Source organism: Cibotium barometz, chromosome 13 (assembly GCF_041138505.1).
Source record: "Cibotium barometz isolate CiBa-2024 chromosome 13, ASM4113850v1, whole genome shotgun sequence".
NCBI lineage: Eukaryota > Viridiplantae > Streptophyta > Polypodiopsida > Cyatheales > Cibotiaceae > Cibotium > Cibotium barometz.
Window position 1 is genome coordinate 60,960,430 of NC_141058.1, and position 24,437 is coordinate 60,984,866.

Genomic DNA, 24,437 nt, shown 5'->3' on the forward strand with positions numbered 1-24,437 from the left:
TGCTTCCCCAGCATTCTTGACATAAAACAGTCATTTACAAATAGGTCACAAATACAGTTTCTATATTGAACTCTCATCTTTCCACATTATCCCTCATCAGTCCACATTACTTATTCCACATTCCATTCATATGTGTACTCATTCTCATCCAATCACATCATTTTCCATCTCATCACCTCATATTCATTCACATCACATATCATATATTCACATCCCAATTCACATGTCATCACATCTCATCCATTCACTCATATATTCACATCCCAATTCACATGTCATCACATCTCATCCATTCACTCATATCGACGACACATCATTTCACATACACATTCGCATTCATTATTCTACATACACATCCACATTCGTACATCCACATCATACATCCAATTTCACATCCGCATTCATACATACACATCCATATCCACATCCATACATCCACATCCACATTCATACATCCATATCCATATCCATATCCACATCCATACATCCATTTCCACATCCACATCCACATGCATACATCCATTTTCACATCCACATCCACATTCCATATCTACATCTATACATCCACATCCATACCCACATCCATACATCCACATTCACATTCACATCCATACATCTATATCCACATTCCACATTCATACATCCATATCCACATTCCACATTCATACATCCACATCCACATTCACATTCATATATCCATTTTCACATCCTCATTCATACATCCACATCCACATACATACTTCCATACATCCACATCCACATCCACATCCACATCCATACATCCACATCCACATCCACATCCACATCCATACATCCACATCTACATCCATACATCCATTTTCACATCCACATTCATACATCCATTTTCACATCCTCATTCATACATCCACATCCACATACATACATCCACATCCAGATCCATACATCCACATCTACGTCCATACATCCATTTTCACATCCACATTCATGCATCCACATCCACATACATACATCCACATCCGCATCTACATCCATATACATCCACATCCACATCCACATCCACATCCATACATCCATATCCACATTCCACATTGATATATCCATATCCACATTCAAAATAAAAATAAATCTTTTATGCATTTTACTATGCATAAATTCTATTTTAATAATGAGAATAAGACTTTCAAAAATAAAAATAAATCTTTTATGCATTTTACTATGCATAAATTCCATTTTAATGAGAATAACACTTTCAAAATAAAAATAAATCTTTTATGCATCTAACTATGCATAAATTTAATTTCAATGAAAATAATACTTTCGAAATAAAAATAAATCTTTTATGCATCTTTCTATGCATAAAATCAATATTGATAAGAATAACTCTTTTGGAATAAAAATAAAATTCTTTATGCATCTATTTATGCATAAAATCAAAATTAATGAGAATAACTCTTTTGAAATAAAAATAAAATTCTTTATGCATCTATTTATGCATAAAATCAAAATTGATGAGAATAACTCTTTTGAATTAAAAATAAAATTCTTTATGCATCTATTTATGCATAAAATCAAAATTGATGAGAATAACACTTTTGGATTAGAACAAATTCTTTATGCATCTTTCCATACATAAATCCAATTTAGTAGGAATTACACTTTTTGAATAAAAGAATTTCTCTTATGCATCTAATTTATGCATAAAATCCATTTATGATGAAAATCACACTTTTAATATAAAAAAATATCTTTTATGCATATGTTTATGCATACAAATCATTTATGATGAAAATCACTCTTTTAATATAAAAGAATTTCTTTTATGCATCTATTTATGCATAAAAATTATTTATGATAAAAATCACACTTTTAATATAAAAAATTATCTTTTATGCATATGTTTATGCATACAAATCATTTATGATGAAAATCACTCTTTTAATATAAAAGAATTTCTTTTGTGCATCTATTTATGCATAAAAATCATTTATGATGAAAATCACACTTTTAATATTAAAAAATATCTTTTATGCATACAAATCATTTATGATGAAAATCACTCTTTTAATATAAAAGAATTTCTTTTATGCATCTATTTATGCATAAAAATCATTTATGATGAAAATCACACTTTTATAATCAAAATAACAATTTCAATATACTTCCTTCTATGCATGGAATTTAATTCTAAAGAAAGTAACACTTTTTTAATAAAATATTTTTAGTATGCATTTTCTTATACCTAGGATGAAAATTAACATTTTAAGAATTCATATACGATGGGAATTACTCTTTTTGAATAATAAAAAATTAAAACTTATTTTTCACAATTTTAGAAAAATTTACCATGACCTCCTTTGTATGGCTGATCATTTTTTAATTTTTAATTCTCTAAAATTAATTGGAAGTTCACCAAGAGTATTTAAATCATTCTAATGTAAACATTTTCTACTTATCAAAGCGAAACATTATGAAAAACTTGATTTTATCCATTAATCTTTCATCTAGGATAAAGAATGGTTGGATTTACTAAAGAAGAGAGGGGAATGCCTTTTTTCAATGAGGCATAACATCATAATCATTTTAGAGAAGACAAAAATCATAAAAACCATAAAATGAAATAGAAAAGAGAAGAATCTCCAACTTACAAGGAGAATTTGAGAGCTTTCTTTTGGCTTGATGGTTTGAGGGATCTACTCTTGTTTGAAACAAGAGTGGCCACCAATCTTTAGAAGAGGGAAGGTCAAAAACTAATGAATTATGAGTAAATTCACAGTTTTTAGCTCTTGGGAGAAGCAGGGTGACAGTGCAAAAAACACTATTGAGCTTCAACAAAGGGGAAGGCTTTTATTTATAGGAAAAAGTGAGCCTCTAACCAAGCAAACTGATTCTAGAATTTTCTAGATCAGTTTGGTCAATTTTTGACCATTTTTAGGTCAGTTTAGCTCATTTTTTGGATCTAGTTGAAACAGGAGAGAGGAGAGATAAAAATATCTCATTATTTGGGAGTTTGAAACTCTCCCCCACATGTGAAATAGGCGCCTCCTTCATGAGGGAAATTCCCCCATATTGAGGTGTCAAAAATGCATCATTTCTTCTAAATATCTCTCTTTTTTAACTAATAACCTTGTCCTTAGTCAACTCTTCATCTTATGTGAGTATTTACTCATTTTTAGGGGGATTTTCTTTATTTCTTCCATTTATCTCCTCCACACATTTGGATAAATCTTATTGGCCCATAGGAACCTTAATTTAAAATTTCGAAAAAATCTTGACCCTCAGGAGAAGGCCTCTTGAACAGATTATACTTGATTTCTAATGCACCTTCTGAAAATCTTTTTGAACTTCTGTTTTGGGAGAACTTATTTTAATAAGAAGAGATATTTTTCCATCCAAAAATATTTAAAAATTAAATTACCACTCTCTATAAGATTTTCTCTCTCTAGGCCAAAACTGGTAGAAACAAGATCTTTTATATTTCTGAAGAGGGATTTGACTACAGAGGAAGATACTGGACATCCTAAGAGGCTGGGGAGGAATCTTATAGTGTTTCTTTAGATCATTTCTTCCCAAAGCTCCTTGCTCTAAAGGTGGATTTTAAGGAATTTAGCCTTCTTAACAGAGAAGCCCTCTACTAAGTGGGTGCTGGTCATTTGTTGGGATTGAAGGCTTGGTGGGTTTGAGGAGGTTTGGTTTAATACACTGATTGACTCTATTATTGTTTCCAACACTCAGTCCAAATCATGTTCACCTCAAAAGGTCCATGGTGTTTCTGGATTAGGTCGAAGAATGGTTTTAGACAAGTTATGTTTTTTAGTTATTTTTTTTGTTAGGCTCACGTGTCTAGATTTAGCCTATAAGACTCATGTTTGCAAGCTCATATCTACATGTTCACGCATCTAGGCTCATGTCTCTTGTCTTACGTGTCCAAGTTCACGTATATATAGCCTCATTTACATGAACTTAGATCATGTAATATTGAGATGTCAAGCTTAACATGAGCCTACACTTATCATATGCCTGGGTGACCGTTTTTGCCACTTATATCATTGGCGTGCTTAGTAGGATGCTAACATGATAGATCTTCGCCCAGTGATTCTACAACTGGACTATACCAGCTCTACTAGTCCACACCACTGAGTTATGGCATACTTATCTTGCTAGCTCATTCACTTAGCATGTTCACATTATGGGCCGCAATGTACATAGTACTTTAGTACTTATGTTATATTTTCCTTATCTCTTTGTTAGACCACGGAGTTATGGCATACTTATCTAGCCAGCTCACTCACTTAGCGTGTTCACATTATGGACTGCATGTACATAGTGCTTTAGTACTTATGTTGTATTTTCATTATCTCTTTGCTAGACCTCTTTTGTTGGAAAAGAAGAATAACTATTTTTCAGCCTCTCATCTTGTGTGTTCTCTTCTAGGGTTTGTGTGAGTGTGTGTGTGCTTGCAAGAGCTCAAGCTCTCTTCCCCCCCTACATCTTTTCATGGTATCAGAGCCTGGTTCATGTTAAGGAGCTAAGCAGCAAGGAAGGTTGAGGTCTATAGGGGCCCTTTAAGCTGCCATATTATGATTTTAATGACTTTGTAATGCAAAGAGGTCTTATAGGTGTTATTGGGTGTATGTATGCAAAGAGGTCTTATAGGTGTTATTGGGTGTATGTCTGCGAATTGAGGTCACTGGTTGTGATGGTTTGGGTGCAGTATAGTACCATTGCAAAGAATACAACAGCTTATGTAGTATAGTACCACTGCAGAGAATACAACAGTTTGTGCATGTCAAATAAGAGTGTTGTTTTTGGTGAACTTATGTTACAGACAAGATGTCAAATGATGGAATTAACCAGATTGTTGCCGAGAAGCTTGACAAGAATAACTTCCATGCTTAGAGGTTTAGGTTAACAAATTTCCTAATGGGAAAAGGTTACTGGTACTACTTTGAAGGTGAACATGAGGAGGCACCAGAGATACCAGAGATTAATCCAACTGCCTGCAGATGTAAAATAATACAAGGATTGGAATCAAGGAGCAAGGAAAGTCACGTATTCGCTTTCTATTAGTATACAGAACACCATGATTGGGCATATATAGGATGCTAAGTCACCCAAGGAGGCATGGGACACCTTGGTGAAGTTGTATGAAACTAACACTAAGGCGGCACGAAAGATTTAGTTGAAGAATGAGCTAGAGAAGAAAAACATGTCTGTGAATGATTATGCCTTGAAAATCAAGGGCATTGTGGAATCCCTTGTATCTATTAGTGTTTTGGTTTTGATGATGATGATAAGGTGGAAGTATGTCTACGTGGTCTCGGGCCCCAATACAAGGCATTCAAGACGTCTATTCGGATTTGAGAAAACATTCCCAACTTTACAGATTTTGTGTTAATATTGATCATTGAAGAAAAGAGTTTGGGTGAAGACCAGTCGTCGTCACTCATCACAAACAAATTATAGCAACAGGCCTTCTACACAAATGCAGGTAGAGGACGAGGTAGAGGTCGAGGCATGGCCAATGTGATGGCAGAACAGGTAATCAAAACTATGGTTAGCAACAATAATCTCATGAATCACAATAACAACACACAGGTAGAAGAGGCCAGTTTAGAGGCATGGGGAGTCAAAGAGGTCATGGAAATTGGCAAAGGCAGTGAAATGATACACGAGATTGTTTTTACTATCGTAAAGCTAGGCATGTGCAGGCAGATTGCTATAAGAAGAAAAATGACATGAGAAATGGAAAAGTGCGTCCTCTAGTAGCAGAAGTAAAGAGGACAATGAAAGGTTATTTGTTATATATGCATCACGTGCTTAATGATATGTCAAGAAATGATGTATCCGCATATGCAATGATGATGTATGGTATGTGGATTCAGGTGCTTCAAACCACATGACCAATCATGGCAAGTGGTTCAAGAATTTGAAAAATCCTAAAAAGATAGGTTTTGTTAAAACAAGGGATGATACTGCTCATCCAATTGCCCATGTTGAAAATGTGCCATTGTCTGCAAGAAGGTAAGGTGAAGTACCTGGCAGATGTACTTCATGTTCCAAATATTACAAAGAATTTGGTTTCTATTGGCCAGATGATTGAGCAAAGTTTGTAGGTACACTTTAACCTTGAAGGTTGTTATGTCAAAGACTTTAAAGATAAGTGCAGGTTGGTTGCAAAAGGCAATAGAGTGGGCAGAATGTTTACACTAGATGTAAATATGCCTGAAGTGAAAGCTGCAATGTTTGCACACTGTGCAATGTTTGCACAGGGATCAATAGTTGTAGATACAAAAATTTGGCATAAGAGAATTGGGCATGTAAATGTGCAAAGAATGAAGTCTATGCGGACTAAAGAAATTGTGATAGGGCTACCTAAGTTTAAGGTTGATGGTATGTAGAAAGTATGTGAAGCATGTCAATTTGGGAAGCAGACAAAGCATGTATTTTCGCATGATATAAATGTGAGCAAGAATATACTAGATGTTGTGTATTCAGATGTATGGGGTCCTACAAAAACTACGTCTATGGATGGCTATAAGTATTATATAACATTCATTAATGACCGCACGAGGAAAGTGTGGTGTATTTCATGAAGGAGAAGAGTGAAGTTTTCACTCATTTTCAAAATTTTAGACTGATGGTGGCTGAAAAGTAGATAGGAAAGCATGTGAAGTGCCTTAGGTCACATGGAGGGGGAGAGTACTTCTCTAATGAGTTCTCTGATTTTCTATGAAAGAATGGCATTCAAAGATAGTTTACATGTGAAGTGCCTTAGGTCACATGGAGGGGGAGAGTACTTCTCTAATGAGTTCTCTGATTATCTATGAAAGAATGGCATTCAAAGATAGTTTACATGTAGATACACTCCATAGGCAAAATGGGGTTGCTGAGAGCAAAAAAACAAGCACATTGTAGAGAGTGCGAGCATTGATGAGTTAGAGAAGTATATGCCTCATAGCTATTGGACTGAAGCTGTTTCTACAATAGTTTATATCATGAACATGACTCCTACTGGTGCAGCCATACATGATGTAATGTCATAGGAGAAACTCACTTGCCAAGAAACCTGATTTGTCTCACTTGAAAGTTTTTGGATATATTGCCTATGTGCATGTGCAAATGAGTTGCACATGAAGCTAGATCCAAAAGTAGAAAAATGTGTGTTTATTGAATATTCCCTTTAGCAAAAGTGATATAGATGCTATAACCCTACTACACGTGAGTTGAGGGTAAGCAAAGATGTGTTTGATTTGAAATGAGTAGCTCATATGCTACTGAAAAAGATGTTGTGGGGGTTGATGTAACTAGAAATGTGATTGCACAGAATCTAAGTCAGCAATCACAATCATTGAGTGGACCTGGAGAGTCCTCTTGTGTTGGGTCTGTTGATAGACCATGGAGTGGTAGGCTATCTCAAAACACCAGACCTGAAAATGCAGTTGGTACATCACGTAAAGGCAAAAAGAGAAAGTTGATGAGCCTCTTGGTATGCTTGACATTTCTGTAGGGCATTCTTTTGTTGATGGAGAGTCTAGTGGCTTAGAGCAGAGCCTTGATGATGAGCTTGGGATTCCAGCTATTAGAACACCTGGTGCAAGAAAAATAAGAAAAGTTGCAAAAATGCCAAGTAGTGATCATGGACAATGCATGTCAGGGAGATTTAGAAAACCTATTGGCAGGTTGACATATGATGGTTATGTAGCTCATCATTATGTATATATGGCTAAGGTTATGCAAGATGTTGAACCCACATGTCTTGAAGAAGCTGTTGGAAATGTAGATTGAGAGAAAGCCATGGATAAAGAAATGGCTACATTAGATGCAAATGAGACTTGGGACTTGGTGCAATTGCCTAAGGACAAGAAGGTTGTTGGATGCAAGTGGGTGTACAAAATAAAGCACAACTCAAATGGAAGTATTAGCAGGTATAAAGTAAGATTGGTTGTTGTTGTCAAAGGTTATGCTCAAACTTATGGCATCGATTATGAGGAGACGTTCAGCCCCGTTGCCAAGATGGAAACAATGAGAGCTGTTATTGCGGTAGCTCATCAAAAGGATGGGTTTTACTTCAAATGGATGTTAAGAATGCGTTCTTGCATGGTGATTTACAAGAAGTGTATATGGATCAACCACCAAGTTATGAAGATGTGGTCACCTTGATTTTGTATGCAAGTTGCGTAAAGCCTTATATGGCTTCAAATAGGCACCGAGAGCATGGCACGATAAGATAACACAATATCTTATCACCATTGGCTTTTATGTGACAGATGTTGATCATTCACTCTATGTGCGGAAGAGTGATAAGGGCCTTGTGGCCATCAAAATCTATGTGGATGACTTGATTGTCGGGGTTGACAATGGAGAGGAAATTGAGAGTGTGAAATGTCTCCTCAAGAAGAAATTTAACAAGAAGGATTTGGGTGAGCCAAGATATTTTCTTGGCATTGAGGTTATTAGGATAGCCAAGGGCATATGGTTGTCACAGAGGTAGTATGCATTAAACATGCTATCCAAATATGGTATGGCTGGTTGTAAGCCAATTTCTATACCATTAGATTCAAGTGGCAAGTTGAGTGTGTGAATGAGATCTTGGAGAACCCCACTATGTACAGGAAGATAGTGGGTAGCTTGATCTACATGACGATCACCAGGCCAGATTTGAACTATACAATTGGATTGGAGAGTCAGTTTATGCAAGTTCCTCGGAAGCCACATTTGGATGGTGTAAAGTGCGCATTGCGCTATGTGAAGTCTACATTAGACTATGGTCTCTTTTATGAGGCTAGTACAAAGTTGAAATTTTTTGGATACACCGATGTAGATTGGGATGGTAATATTGCAAATAGGAGGTCTACCAACGGATTTATGTTCTCCTTTGGGAATGGTGTTGTGACATGGGGCAGCAAGAAGTAGCCAACAATTGCCTTGTTGAATACGAAGGCAGAGTATAAGGGTGCTGCAATGACAGCATGTGAAGTAGCTTGGTTGCGCAAGCTACTTGGTGATTTGGGGCTGCAAGTTGACAGACAGGTTGTCATCTATTGCGACAACCTTAGCAGTATATACTTGGCACAAGGAACCCAATTTTTTGCCAAATATATAGAGGTCCACTATCGCTTCATCTCAGAGAGAGGGTCTTAGTAGGAGACATTGATCTCTTGTATGTTAGCATAGAGGAGCAAGTAGCTGACATTTTCATGAAAGCCTTGGGAGCAAATAAGCTGCGTAGGTTCCAAACTATGCTTGGAGTTCTAGAGAGGGAGTTGAGCTTGAGGGGGATTGTTGAGATGTCAATCTCAACACGATTTGACACTTATGATATTCATGGGTGAACGTTTTCGCTACTTATATCACTAGTGTGTTTGGTAGGATGCTAACATGATACCAGTCCACCACCACTAAATACTTATCTTGCCAGCTCACTTACTTAGCATGTTCATATTATGGACCACATGTACATAGTACTTTAGTACTTATGTTGTATTTTCCTTATCTCTTTGGTAGACCTCTTTTGTTGGAGAAGAAGAATAACTATTTTTCATTAGTCTCTCATCTTGTGTGTTCTCTTCTAGGGTGTGTGTGAGTGTGTGTGTGCTTGCAAGAGCTCAAACTCTCTTCCCCCCTACATCTTTTCACATACTTCCTTTGTATGAAATGAGCCTACATGGGACACAAAAATCTAGGAACTTGGCCTATGACCGGATTGGTATGCAATTGGGTAAGAAGTGTACTTAATTTCTTAATAATTACGAAGGATAATAATTTCTTAACAATTTTACAAAGGAAAATAAATTTCCTTGGAATTTGTAGTTGGTATAGATTGTATGATAAGGAAATATTCCAAGGAGTAGGTGTGTTTGTATGCATCTTTATAGCCGTACGATAATTGGTCCATACTATATTAGCATACCTACGTCTAGATGCACGTCTCTAGGCTCATGTCTCATGTGTCCAAGTTTACTTTTTATGCAGTCTTCTAAAGCCTCACATCTAGCTTGAGTATTGCAAAGTCCTGCATAGCAGGTAGATCCGCATGTGTGCTCACGTCCCCTACCGAGAACTGGTTTGGTCTGGTTTTTGGGGTTTTGTGATCTTTTAGACTTGATGGGGTGAGATTGATGATCCTAATCCTAACCAATGGGTGTGATGCAACTAATTAAGTGGTTTTAGATGGTTTTGCATGATTTTACTCTACTAATTCAATAATACATAAAAAAATTTATGAAAAAATATGAAGTGCATAAACAAGTAGGGAATATGTGGGGAAAGGTAAAGAACCCATCCCCTAGGCACCACCTCTAACCTTGCTATTTCACAAGGGTAAGCACCACTTATAACCCATGTGGGGGAAGGTAAGGACTTGCCCTAGACACCACTTCTAATCTTGGTGTTTACAAGGATAAGTACCTAATGTTGTATCCCCATAACTAATGTAGAGAAAGGTGAGGACCTGCCGCCCGTAGGCACCACTTCTAATCTTGGTGTTTCACAAGGACAAGTACCTAATGCTGTATCCCCATAACAACCTACATGCTCGTAACCTTAAAGCCATATGGGGTATACATAGGATCAATGCCATTGGAATTTGCACAACTTGACCCTATGGGGCATAAAACTCCAAACCTAGAGATAAGCGGGTTATGCACAAACCATTCCCTTGTGTTTTGCCACGTTATGTTGAGGAAATGCTAAGGATGATATTTTAAATGGGAAGGGAGGTTGCCATGACTGTAGCACTTAGAGGCCCAGATTTGGGCAAGACTATACTAATTCACATCTCAGGGGGTACACCAAAGCACATGCTTTTATCAGTTACAAACCTTATCTTTTGACTCACATAAATCACATACACATATAAGCATATGACACATGTCATAGGCTTATCTTATCCAATTATAAGAGTGTGTTCACACCTACATGTATATGTGTCTGTGAACACCTAAGAAGGTGTTCACAGACACATATACATGAATAAGGCTACACACATACATACGAACATGTAACCCTTTGGGTGCAATACACACATGGATCGATACACACACACGAGACTCTGAAATACCCAACACGTAATTTCCTTTAAAAATTTCTTTTATTTCTTTAAAAAATTTTATAGTATTGTATTTATTATTTTCTTTCTCTTTCTATCTCCCCAATATGCAAGGGGATGCATATATGCACATGTGCATATGTGCACATGGGAAAACCCCAACTTAATTTTTTCACATGGAAACTTGGCTATTAATATTACAGTTTATTTTCTAATTTCTCAATTTCTTAGGCTTTCATGTTTCTCTTTAAAAATTCTCATATTCTCTCACTAGAAATGTACATTCAAAATTTAATATCTTAGCTACATTAGGACTCCATTAGGATAAGGGAAGATGGATCTTACAAGAAAGATAACAAAGAAACCCTACTTACTAGAGTGCTCTTAGTAGAGAAGATAAAGTAACCCATATATCCTTAAGGAGAAGGACGAAGAGATAGTAAAATTGAAAAAAACAGCTAGCTCTAGGAGCACCCTCAAAGAAGATCAACAAATCAAAGGAGCTAGAAAATTGACTTGGGTAGGTACTCATCCAAGTGGTTGAAGTATCTTAGCATACCAAGGACCACTTTTCAATCTTTCACTCTTTATTATTCAAAAACTAACCCTCTCCTTTCTCCATCATCACATTTATTGTAAGAAACCCTTAACCACAAAACACTTCGAGAGGGTCATAGACCATACATTTACTATAAGAAACCCTTGACCACAAAACACTAACCCTCTCTTTTCTTCATTATCACATTTACTACAAGAAACCCTTGACCACAAAACACTTCTAGAGGGTCATAGACCATACCACACCTTACACAAAGCCCATGGCCTCTTTCAAACAAATGAGTCATTTAGCCTTTAAAACCTAAATCTAAAACTGGGGACAACGAGCTAATGACGGGTGTATTTTATTGGCGAGCATTTTTGAGCGAGCGCTTTTTGGTGTTTAGGTGAGCGGTTTCTCTCTCTACACTTCTCTCCCTCTACTATATCGCACATTGCGACTCATGGTGACAGTAGAGGAGAGGAGTGCATGGATACAAGAGCACTATACACATTGCAACTTATTCACAACTATCAATGCAACTCGTTTACAACTACCATTGCAACTCGTTTACAAAGTCACCATATTATGATCTTAAACTTCCTTTATATTCCCTAGCAAACTTACAAGGCCACAGCATTACATGACAAATGCCTACGACATGGCACGATCATTTATACTTCTTTACAAACACACCATATGAAAGCATTTTGGGCCTTAACTATCATCTTGGCCTTTTCCATATACCCTAACTTGCAAATGAAGGAGGCGGCAACTGCAACTCTAAGAGGAACCTCCTTTGCCTCTTCAATGATGCCAAAAGCTCTCCATATCCTGATGGCCGAAGCTGCTTTCACCTCTAGCATGTTCTTGTCTACAAGGTCTACCACTTGGCATGTTTTGAGCTTCTTGGTAGAGCTTATGCACTTCAAACGTTGTTGTCCATGCTTCTAAAACGGCATCCAATCTGGGTTCCTTTTCTTTGAGTTGCATTAAAGATTGAAGAGCTTTACTTAAGATGGTTACAAACGTAGTAGTATTAGAGGTATTACTAGATGAAGCCATAACCAAGGAGTTCACAAGGACCCTATTGCAATATGAAGATATAAGGGGAGAGTGGTGTGGGACGTGTCTAGAAGAAGAGTATTGGAACATGGCAATCTCTACTATTTTTATAACTTTAAAAGGATTAAAAAATACTTTTTTGAGCACTAGAATTCTTATTAAGCATAAGAATAACTACTTTAAGCACAATTGTTATTATTTTAATGTCTTGTGGTCAAACACTCTTTCTCTCTTTCACTCACTCCCTCTCTCTCCCTCCCTCCCTCCCTCTCTCTCTCTCTCTCTCTCTCTCTCTCTCTCTCTCTCTCTCTCTCTCTCTCTCTCTCTCTCGTGTTGTTGAGATCTCACACCAATTGTCACATCTCTCACAAAAAACAATGCCATGGAAGAAGCAAAAAACAAAGCCATTGACATAATGTGAGTGAACAACAATAATGTCTAAAACCAATATATTTTGGGCATTACAAGCTACTAAAATACATCAGTACGGATGCGGCACATGCTGGTGAAGAAGGAAGGTGGTATAGGGTCGGGAGCTCCACCAAATGGTGTAAGTGCGGGTGGAAAAAGTGGCCTTGCAAGATCACACCGTGGTGCCCCCATGAGGGAACTGCAAAAAACCTATGGGGGATGTATGTGGCATGACATGTCGATATTGGGGCTCCATTGGAACACCAATGGCCATGACGAAGCACTAGATTATGTTGGGCTCATGTGGGTACTGAGAGAACTAGAGGATATGGTGCCCCACGTCCATCTACTGCTCTCGTCGAGAAATCTCATTGACCTCACCCCTGGAAAATTGGTTACCCAAATCATCGTACACAGCGGCAAGTGGTCGTAGACATGAACTAAGGCACACCTCGTTACTCTCCACACTGATGCAATGTCATTGCAGTGTCTTGCATGCTCTAGCCATGGTCCCAGTACTAGTAAAGCAATCTAGGACTACCTCCTCGGCGATCAGTGAACATCCCGAGTAACCACCTCTTCCATAGTATAAGCTCATAATTACCATATGTACAAAAGAACGATAATATTTAAGACAATGACTATATAACGATTTCACTACTCGAATCATGCTAATTACCTTGCGAAAGGCTTGCTATGCTTAACAGCATTTCGGATGGGGTTCTCGTCTACATCCAATTGGTATGGGGAGGATTCCTCTGTAGCTTTCGGCTCCAAGAAGATATCATCGCCCACCTCAAAACCTAAACAATGTGCAACTACCTCGCCTCCCCACCTGTTATGGATGACTGGATGTACTCTCACTAGGGTGTGTGAAGATAGCAATGACCAAAGCAGAGACCTACTTGCGCACACTAGTAAGTACGTTAGGGAGGGAAATCATTGAGCTCCACTGATAAAAACCAAAGAATCCTGCACTCATACAGATATCGTGGGACGCGCAAGAACAAAGTCCTTCGCAATGTGAAGTTCCAAGTTCCTACGTCCCCCACGACAATCCCCAGATGCTTCGCACGTAGAGTGCATACCATAGTGCCATCAACCTATAGGAACTCTGCCAGCAAGTACAAAAGCCGACTCCACAAGTACCTCCCTAAAAACATTCCATTAAGGAGCCACAAAATCACCCTTGTGGAGACACAGATCTGTAGGAAAATCAACCCACACCAAGCACATACCTTCAAGGCTATCAAAGGCATCCACGATTCCCCACCTCGTCACACAAATCCTATGAATCATTGCAATACTGCAAGATTCTTGGAACAACAAAGCATGTAAGGGGAGTGTGAATGCTATAATGACGATGAATGGAGAGAGTCACTAGCACGCCAAAGAGATCGTACTTGTGCTTTCGCTTTCTTGAAAGCGCGAGACGGAGGTGATCAATGTTGGAGCTCAAAACTAAGTGCAGGGGGGGTCTATCACAATGGTACAGTAGTCTTCCTACCAAATACATGTTATGAGCATTGATGAATAAATAATCTAATGAATGTTCAAACATGTTAAGTTCACTTACTAGATCCCAAGAGGTTTGCCTCATCATCTTTTAAACTCTCCAACCCCTACTCTTGGGTTTCACCATGTGAAGGGGTCAATTGCTCTTCGCCCTATGTGTGGGACTACCGCTCATCTTCCTTGGAATGGCTGTCCTCAGATTCCTCATTAAAGTCATCCCCTTCCCACTTTGGCCGTGATCTTTTTTAGGACGATGGAGGCTCCTCGATTGTGGATTTCTTACCCTTTTTCTTCTCGGGGGCCAATTCTTGCTCGGTGGTAGGCTTCTTGCCCTTTCTGGCTACTGTATTTAACCAACATTAGAACTTTAAATGCTCAAAAACGTGTCATACTTCGTACAAATTAAATACTGTACACAAGGAAACGTACTCTAAAACTGCTCTGTCTCCTCCTGGAGGAAACTCCCCTTCTGGGTAGTCTAACCACCATGGGCAAAGTATCCATGTATCCTTGCCCTGAAGCTCGTCGATCCACTCTTTGGGGTACACTCCTATCTCCTCTACCTCAAACAACACCCATACGTCTGAAGGGTGCTCGGGAATGTAGACCCGATCATATACAGTACTTCTCCACTGCCTAATACACAAACATTAAATAAGTATAAGAAACCAATATAAGAGGCGTGACAACTTCTCCACCATGCGAGGCCCACCATGCGAGGCAAAAAAAAGAGCTATGGTACTTTATACCTGTACAAGAGGCATCGTGCTGTGCACAGTAGGTGTGGTTGTTGGTCAGGATCCAAGGTGGCACGCATTTGTCCTTTCCACCTACCGAATGCCTTCTTAAAATGAGACTTCCTGTAAGATTTTAGGGCATCTATGACACCTACGCTAGAGTCTACTGTGGCTCTTTTGTGCATGCTGGCTATTTGCAGGTGAGCCCATCTCCAGCTTCACGTACAATTTTAGCATGTACTCGGTTAATTAGAACCAGTACATGTGACGATGGATCCACATGAAGAACACTATCGGATGGCAAAATCTGTGCATCCCTCATAGCGAACTCGCCACCACTAGCCAATATGTCAAGCAGCCTACATTTTCTGCATTGTAAACAAGCATTAGGTTTCTACTTACTTTTAAAAAAAATGTAATGCGTCAAGAGAGCTGGAGATCTTACTCTTCGTTTGAAACATGTGCTCAAGCAATATTTGCTAGCTTCAGAGTAGTTAATTTACTAGTCTTTTCACCCCATCCTTGGTATGAGATCACTTTTTTAAAAACTCTTTCCCACAGTTGGGGTTGGCAATTTATGCCAGCCCATGTCCCCTCTTAGTGAAAAGTGCTTCCGTCTCCTTTAGGGTATCCCTATAGTCCTTATCGAATAGTTCTACATTCATCATGTATCCTCTACTCCCTTCCTTAAGCAAGCCACTGATCTTGGCCTGGAATGTGGCATTAAAGTCTAACTGCAATGCGTTTATATTTATTTAAGAAACATACTTCGAAATCAAAACATTAAGAAACATAATTCGAAATCAAAACATACTGCAATGTGCACACACCTTGAAAAGTAATTGTGACAAGAGTGACATGGGAAGCTTCAACCACTTGGATCTGTTGGGTCCTTGATGAGTAAGCACTTTTTGGGCCCATGCACGATCAACATCACTAAACTTTGATAACAATGATTGTGGATCAGCAAGATCCACACGCTGCATCATAAATATATCACGTGATTAAGCCAAAGCGACCTTTATCACGGAACTGCCTCCACTCTTAGAGACATTGCTGGTCTCTCTTCCTTCCTTTCTTCCCAGATCCAGATTCCCATTGGCATCTTGCTTCAAGGTAGCCCAAGCTCATGGAAATATCTAAAAGACTGGATGAAAGCATGCCTTGGGGTGGGCATGCAAGAATCCATGGAGCTAGATCGCTCTAATGAATCCTAGGAAGATGAGCTCATAATACCCCATGAGATCACTAGCACCCCCACAGTTAGAGTAAATAAGCTTGGACAATACTTTGAAGGCCAAGAACTCAATGCGGCTTTGCCGATAACCTTCGATGGCCTCCAGGTCACAACAATCTTGGACGGGGGAGTAGGAGTGAGTATTGTTACAAAACAATGCTAGGAAAAATGGGGAGAACCCACCATGGATAACACAGCATTGCTAGTCAAACTTGTTCATGGAGCCATAGCTAGTAGTAGACACATTGGTCTACTAAGGGATTTGAAAATAAATATCCTTGGAACTACCTACCACCACACCTTTGTGGTGAGATGAACTTTGCACATCAGCCCATTTTATATGACTACATCCTTGGACGACCATTCATGTATGCCGGAATCCAAAATGATCCATGATTGGGATACCGATCATATCTACATTCGAAAGGAAAGATCAACCTAGGTACATGGAAGGTACATCCCATGAGTGGCAGACCCTTCGCAGAGGACTCAATAACAACTATCAGAACCACTGCAGTCCATCTATGTCAAACATGCCACAAAACATTAGATGATGAAAAGGATAGTGAGGAGTGTGCACCTCTTCTAAAGCTAGAAGACTATGAGAATTAGATGCATATCCTCGCCACGTTATAGACATACTTCCTAGATGCACTAGCATGAGGTTTGCCACAACAGACGGGCAGGAGATCAAATTTCTCTACATGCTTAGCTCGGCGTACCTACCTAATGTCACCACTCAAGAACTGGAACTGGCCCATAAACCGGAACCATCACGAGACACATGCTCACATAGGATGCACAAGCCAAATGGATTCCTTGGGCCAGAGCTCTATGTTTTCCCTGACGAGTCAGACCCTCTCTGGTTACAATATGTTAGGGCGGTTGAAGCACATGACCACTTCAACCAAATATGGCAAAAGGAGTTTGCCAAATAGCCCCCTTTTGGTCCACACGACCACCCCAAAGCCAGCGAAACCCACTAACCCCAAACCTAAACTAGAAAAGCTTTATCATTCTGTGTGCAGAGCACGCAATAAGAAATTATTAGCATTGATGACAAAAGAAGAAGCCAAAAGGCTAATAGACAAAGAAAGTGCTAGGGCCGAAGAGACCAGACAAGTGCCCAAACATTTCAAGACCTTCCAGATGGCTGACTGATTTGTGCAATATGACTGAGCCCAAAGGTCCCACAATGGACAACTAGGGACCTCATATGACGGTCGAGCCGACGTAAAAGAAATTAACCTAGTGGGCCCGGGCGAAGACCCAAGGCCAGTATACATTAGAGAAGGCCTCTCTAACACCGAGCTCATTGCTCTACTCACAGAATTCCAGGATTGTTTTTCCTAGAAGTACATGGATATGCAAGGTGTACCTCCCAAAGTAGTCAAGCACACCATTCTTCCGATAGTTGATGGAGCAAGAGTGGTAAAACAAAGGGCTTATCCTATGAACCCAAAATATTCTAAGATGGTCAAGGAGGAAATAGATAGACTTATTGACGACGGATTCATCTACAAAATAGAGCACATAGAGTATCATGATTGTGTCCAAAAAGAATGGGAAGGTAAGAGTGTGTGTAGACCTCAAAAAGGTCAATGCTGCCACCATAAGGGATTATTATCCCTTACCCTTCACATCGAACATGTTCTATATAGCAAGTCGCAAGAAAGGAAGCCTATAGCTTCCTTGATGGATTCTTCAGCTACAACCAAGTGTTAATCAATCCCAAGGATCAGCACAAAACAACCTTTTCCACAGAATGGGGAACTTACTTATACCGCGTCATGCCATTTGGGCTGACCAATGCCCATAGTACCTTCTAGCACCTCATATGCACGACCTATAAGGAATATCTTTGAAAATTCCTTGAGGTCTTTATGGAGGACCTTTGTGTCAACTCCTCATGGAAGGCACACCTTGACTGTTTACGTAAGGTTTTAGAAGGATGTAGGTTGTATCGCATTTTGTTGAACCCACTCAAATGTCAATTTTGGGCTAGACATGAAGTAATCTTAGGACACATTGTCTCTAGACAGGGAATCTCCATGAATGATAGCAAGGTGTGGCTCATCCTTGAGCTGCCCCCACCCACCAATTTTGAAGGAGTCCATCGTTTCATGGGACATGTTGGCTACTATTGGCGATTCATCTTTATGGATGGTGATATAGCTCAACCTCTATACAGACTCTTGATCCTTTTCAAGTGGATGGAGGAATGCCAACATGCTTATACCACTCTCAAGAAAGCCTTGGTAAGTGCTCTCATTCTCAAGTCCCTCAACTAGGACATTATCTTTCATGTCCACATCGATGGCTCTGCCTTTGCTATTGGTGCTGGCCCAACCTGGGGAAAACAAGATGGATATTCCCATCAGCTTTGCCAGCCACCAACTAAATGAGGCAAAGATAAATTATACCATGACCAAAAGAGAAGGGTTGGCCATGGTCTACACTATTAAAAAGTTTCACCATTATCTTCTAGTGACCAAATTTGTCTTCTTTGTAGACCTTCAAGCTCTTCTATACCTAGTAAACAAGCCCTATACAATAAGTAGAATCACTAGCTGCTAATAGTGCTTGAGTTCAACTTCACTGTCATAGTGAGGAAGGGCTCACAACATGTCAGACCACATGTCAAGAATCCCCAATAACAAGCCGCTAGTGGGAGTGGATGATGATTTACCAGATGCCGCTCTATTTCAACTATGCTTAATTCTTGAGTGGGGCAAGGAGGTAGCACACTTTTTAGCCAACAACTTACCAGTGGACCCCCTCCTAAACAAGAACTGTGCTTGACACCACCTAATTAAACAGCAGCCCCTTATCATTTCATTGTAGGCCAACTCTATAGGCAAGGAAAAGACAAGATTCTCAAACGCTGTGTCCATGAAGACAAATACATTTTTCGTCTAGAACAAGCTCACTCTGCTTGTGCCAAGGGCACTTTATAGTAGATATTATTGCACACAAAGTCCTCACAGTTAGGTTATGGTGGCCCACCTTAATGGCTGACGTAGCAGAATATGTCATGAGGTGATGAATGCCAACGTACGGCAATCCCCCACTTTAAGGACAACATGCCCCTGAACCTTGCCATGTCCTTCCAACCATTCGAGAAGTGGGGCATTGATTTCATTGGGCCCATTAGTCCCATATCCAAATACACTCAAGCCAGATATATAATCGTTACCACGGACTATTGCCCATTAGTCCCATATCCAAATACACTCAAGCCAGATATATAATCGCTACCACGGACTATTGCACCAAATGGGTTGAAGCTCGGGCTACCCATAAAGATAATGCATGAATGATTGTAAAATTCCTATATGAGTCAGTCATCACACGCTTCGGTTGCCCCCTAGATCTTGTGACCGCCGACAATGGAACGCATTTCATTAATGAGGCAATCCAATTCCTCTTACAAGAGCTCCTTGTTACTCATCGTCGAAAGTCCTTCCCATATTACCCACAAGCGAATGGCCAAGCTCAAAGCACTAACAAGGTTTTGTGTGCCATTTTGACCAAAACTGTGGAGGCCAGCAATTGGGAAAAAAAGTTACCGATAGCACTCTAGGCCTATAGAACCTCCTACAAGGCAGCTACCAACGCCACACTCTTCAATCTTACCTATGGTATTAAAGAGGTTATGCCCATGGAGTTCTTAGTCCCAAGCTTATGCATTGCTATACAAGAGAAGCTCACAGGAAATGTCTTAGGCTATCGCCTTTTTAAGCTTGAAAGCTTGATGAAACACGCCTTCTAGCAGTATATAGCACAATTGTCGTCGAGAAGCTAAGGCATAAACAATGGTTCAACGACCAGCCCAAAGGAAAAAAATGAACGAGGGTGATATGGTCCTCCTATTCAACATGAAAATGCACAAAAATAAACTCAAGCTCAGAGGCTTAGGACCCTTCCTAGTCACTAAGATAATGCCGCAAGGCGCTGTGCGCATAGAGACCCTTGAGACGGTGTCGAAATGGTGGGATACTTCAACGGTAGCAAGTTAAAATGCTACTATGGGCCGCTCACCGAAACTACCCTAAGGGCCATTCATGACAAGAAACAGAGAAAAAAGGACCACTAAGATATGAAAAAAGCTGCCCACCAACAAGAGGCAAAAAGTGAGGCAAGCCAAACTTAAACAAAATATATAGCGATCAATATGGGCCAAGTGGTAGAAGAGGAAGAATGGGAGGTGAAGCCTACTCGGTTGTGGTTAGGAATGACCACCCCGACAGGCTTCACCGAAAAATTAGCTCTCGTAGACACCAGAGCTAATTACAATTTGATGTCTCACGAAACATGGCGTTCCCTCGAGGAACCTTCACTTAAACATACTCCTGCTAGTCACAACAGTGGCGTCTCAAGAAGTTCACTGCTTAGGCACAATCACACTTTTGTTCCACATTGTAAATAATCCCTTGGAAGGGAAGTGTTACGTGATTCCTGCAGGAACAATGCGTGAAGAAATACTCCTTGGACAAGGTTGGATGGGGCATAATAGGTGCAACATTGATTGGGATGCAAGGATGACTTCCTTAGAGCTGGCCTCTAGAACTTGGCCTCCGGCCAAGTTACTGTCCTCATGTGATGGATGAAGAGCCTATACTTGTTGATCTCCCATGCCAAGAATTCACTCCTCCATTCCTAACCATCATTCCATCCTCACACCGCCACAAATCAGTCCCACTCAAAAAGAGGACCCTCATCACTCTAAACATCCCACTGCCTCTCACATCCTCTTCCCCACCCCACTTGGCAATAGCCCACTTAATGACCACACAAGTTGTTGACCTACCCACAAAAAATTAACAACACTAACACTTCTAACAACACTCACAAAAACAGACAAGGCACACCTTTTCAACATTGGGTAAAAGGCTCCTATCCACGCAAGGCTATTATGAAGGTACTTCAACTTTGTGGATCCCGTGATGATCCACCTCTCATCCTCATACACCGGCACCCCATGCCCCTCGTTGGCAACCAGTTCAACAACCACAATCCCACAGGGTACATGATGAAAAACGCAAGCCAAAGCCCACCTATCCTCAATCATGTCTCCAGCCTTGCCCACCAACCCTGAGGTGGATCCCAAAACCTCTACTACAAGCCCAACATTTCTATGAGGGCAATTGCCACATTTGGATCCCTAAATCACCACGACACTAACTCCCACCTCGTGCCACTCCACAATCACCCACCTTTATGGAAACCCAAAGTGGCCCCTCCGCCACAAAGACTGCCCAAAAAGGGAAGCAAAAGCTTCACAAAATGACACTCTAACCCCCATTTTGTAGCCCATAGCCCCCATTCTTCAGTAACTCCTCCACCCGTTATTATCTGGCTGCCTTGAAACCTCAACCTCTCCAGTTTCAGTTACTCCCTTGTCACCTTCCTCTGAACACCCACCATGGAATTGGATGTCCCAACCTCGCCATCACCTAATTGGAACTAACTCCTCACTTTGGTGAATTGGGCACGCAATCACTACAAAACCTGCAATGGGGTGCTGGCAGCATAGCCCAAGGGTACAAAACCTGACTCAAGATGCCCTTCAATATATATATATATATATATATATATATATGTGTATATGTATATATATATACATATACATATATATATATGTATATTTTTACGACCATACCAAATGTGCCATGGTCGTACCATTCCCCTCTATTTTTTCCACGGCTGGACAATTCAGAGCTTCAAGTTGCCATGGCTATACTAGATTTGCCACGGCCATACCATTCAGCATTCGAGATGCCTCGGCCGTACTACCAACCCCAACATTCAGGGTGCCACACTCATACCATTCCTCTTATAAGCTACCATGCCTGTTCCATCCTCTTGTGCAACTGCCACAGTTGTACAATTAAAAAGATCTATTTTAGCACGCCCGTACCAAATGTGCCCTGGCCGTACCATTCTCCTTCCAAGTTCACGACCGTTCCATCTTCAAGTTGCCATACCCGTTCATTGAGAATGCCACGCCTGTACCATTCAGGTTACCATGCTCATTCGATGGGAATGCCACACCCTTACCATTCAGGTTGCCACGGCGTCCATGTCCTTCTGGAAAACTATATATATGGGCCCCACCCCCTCATTTCCTCACTTTCAGCTTTTAGTGTAACAGAAGTCTTGCAAAAAAATTTCTCAAGCTTTCCCTTCTTCCATCCTCTCTCAGAATTCATCCATGGAGGTACTCCACCACCCTACCCTCAGGAAGAAGCGCTTGGCCGGGGGATGCTTCGAGGAATACGGCCACCACCCCACACAACTTTCACATTTGGGGGAGCCGCTAATGAAGCAAGTCAGCGGCCATACAGTGTACTCCATGATGAAGAACAACCGTAAAGTCGAGCACAAATTCCTTTACTTCACAGGGCCATGAACAGGGCAGTTGCAGCAGCCGAACCAACAATGGTAACCCGACTAGAGCAACAAGGGCTCGGAGGCTTGCCAACAATGGAACCGTGGGGGCCAGATCTTTACAACTACTTGTCTTTTACAAAAATCTATGATGCCAACCTGCAAACAGGCAAGGTGCTCGACAATGAGGGGTAGACGCATAGAGTGTACTTAAGCATGGACCTCATTAGAGACACCCTTTGGCTCCACCTGATTTGACCAACCTTACGTGCAGCTAACCAATGCCCCAAAGTTGACCAAAGGCATTTATAGAGGCACCACCAACAAAGACAGAGTAGAATGGGCTAATATCACCCAGGAGGAGCTAGTGATGCCAGCATGTCTACCTTAGCTGGAGTACACCAAGGGACACCTGTGAATTAGGCTGGATATCTACACAAGGAATTACATGCAGTCTTCTCAAACCCACAGGGAAAGCTCACAACAACCACACTCCCACTAAAGTCCTCTACCATGCTGCCGAGTGGGAGGAGCTTCCCAGGGCCATCCAACTTAGTGGGCCAAATGTAGTACCAATTTCCATGCCTCCACCACCATCCTCTCCCCCAACTACTACTAGCAAAGTGCCATCAACCCAAACTCAAGGGCAAAGAGCCCATTCCCCCATCGCCCAACCAAGGCCCTTCAACATAGGAGCAGGAGGCTGAAGAAGCACGACGCAAGGCTACTAAGGAGGAGAGGCAGAAACAAGACTTTTGTAACCAAAATTTTTATGAAATCCCACTACTGGCCAGCTCAGCAAAGTTCCCCCCTCACTACATGGAGGCAGGCCCATCCTCGCCTCACTCTTTTCATGTCAACACACTAGAGACCCTCCATTGGGCAAGATCAAGAAGCTTCCGATCTAGTGAGGCCTATGCAAAAAGTGTGCACGTGGCACATGGGGCAGTCCCTAACTTTGCCCTCGGCTTTTCTCATATGGCATGCAAGCTCATCACCCAAATGACAGATTGTATTTACCCACAAGCAGGAGGTGGCAGCCATGGCCCAAAGAGAAATGTTGCTGGTGAAGGCTCAAGAGAAATGTTGTTGGAAAAGGCTCAAGAGAGACAAATTGTAGAAGATTTGTATACTACTAACCTCAACAACCTCCAACTCCAAAACATGATGGATGAGAAGGACCAACAGCTAGTGCAAACAATCTCCACCATCACAAAGCTCAAGAACCAACTCCAGCAAGCACAGGAAGCCACACAAAGGGCCCACCATGACTTCTCCTTAGCCTAATCTATTGCCAGAGATTCCCAGCATCGAGCTACTGCTATGGAGGAGGCCCTTAGAAAGACATAGCTAGACTTCCAATGATACTGGGAAATCTCGGAGGAGACACTCCATGAGCAGGAGGCCCAGCTCGTGGACACAGTAGATGCACGAGTAGCACAGCCCCCACCGACACCATATGTCCCCTCCTCCAGTGCCACAAAAAGGAAGGTGGATGCCCTCATGGACACACAG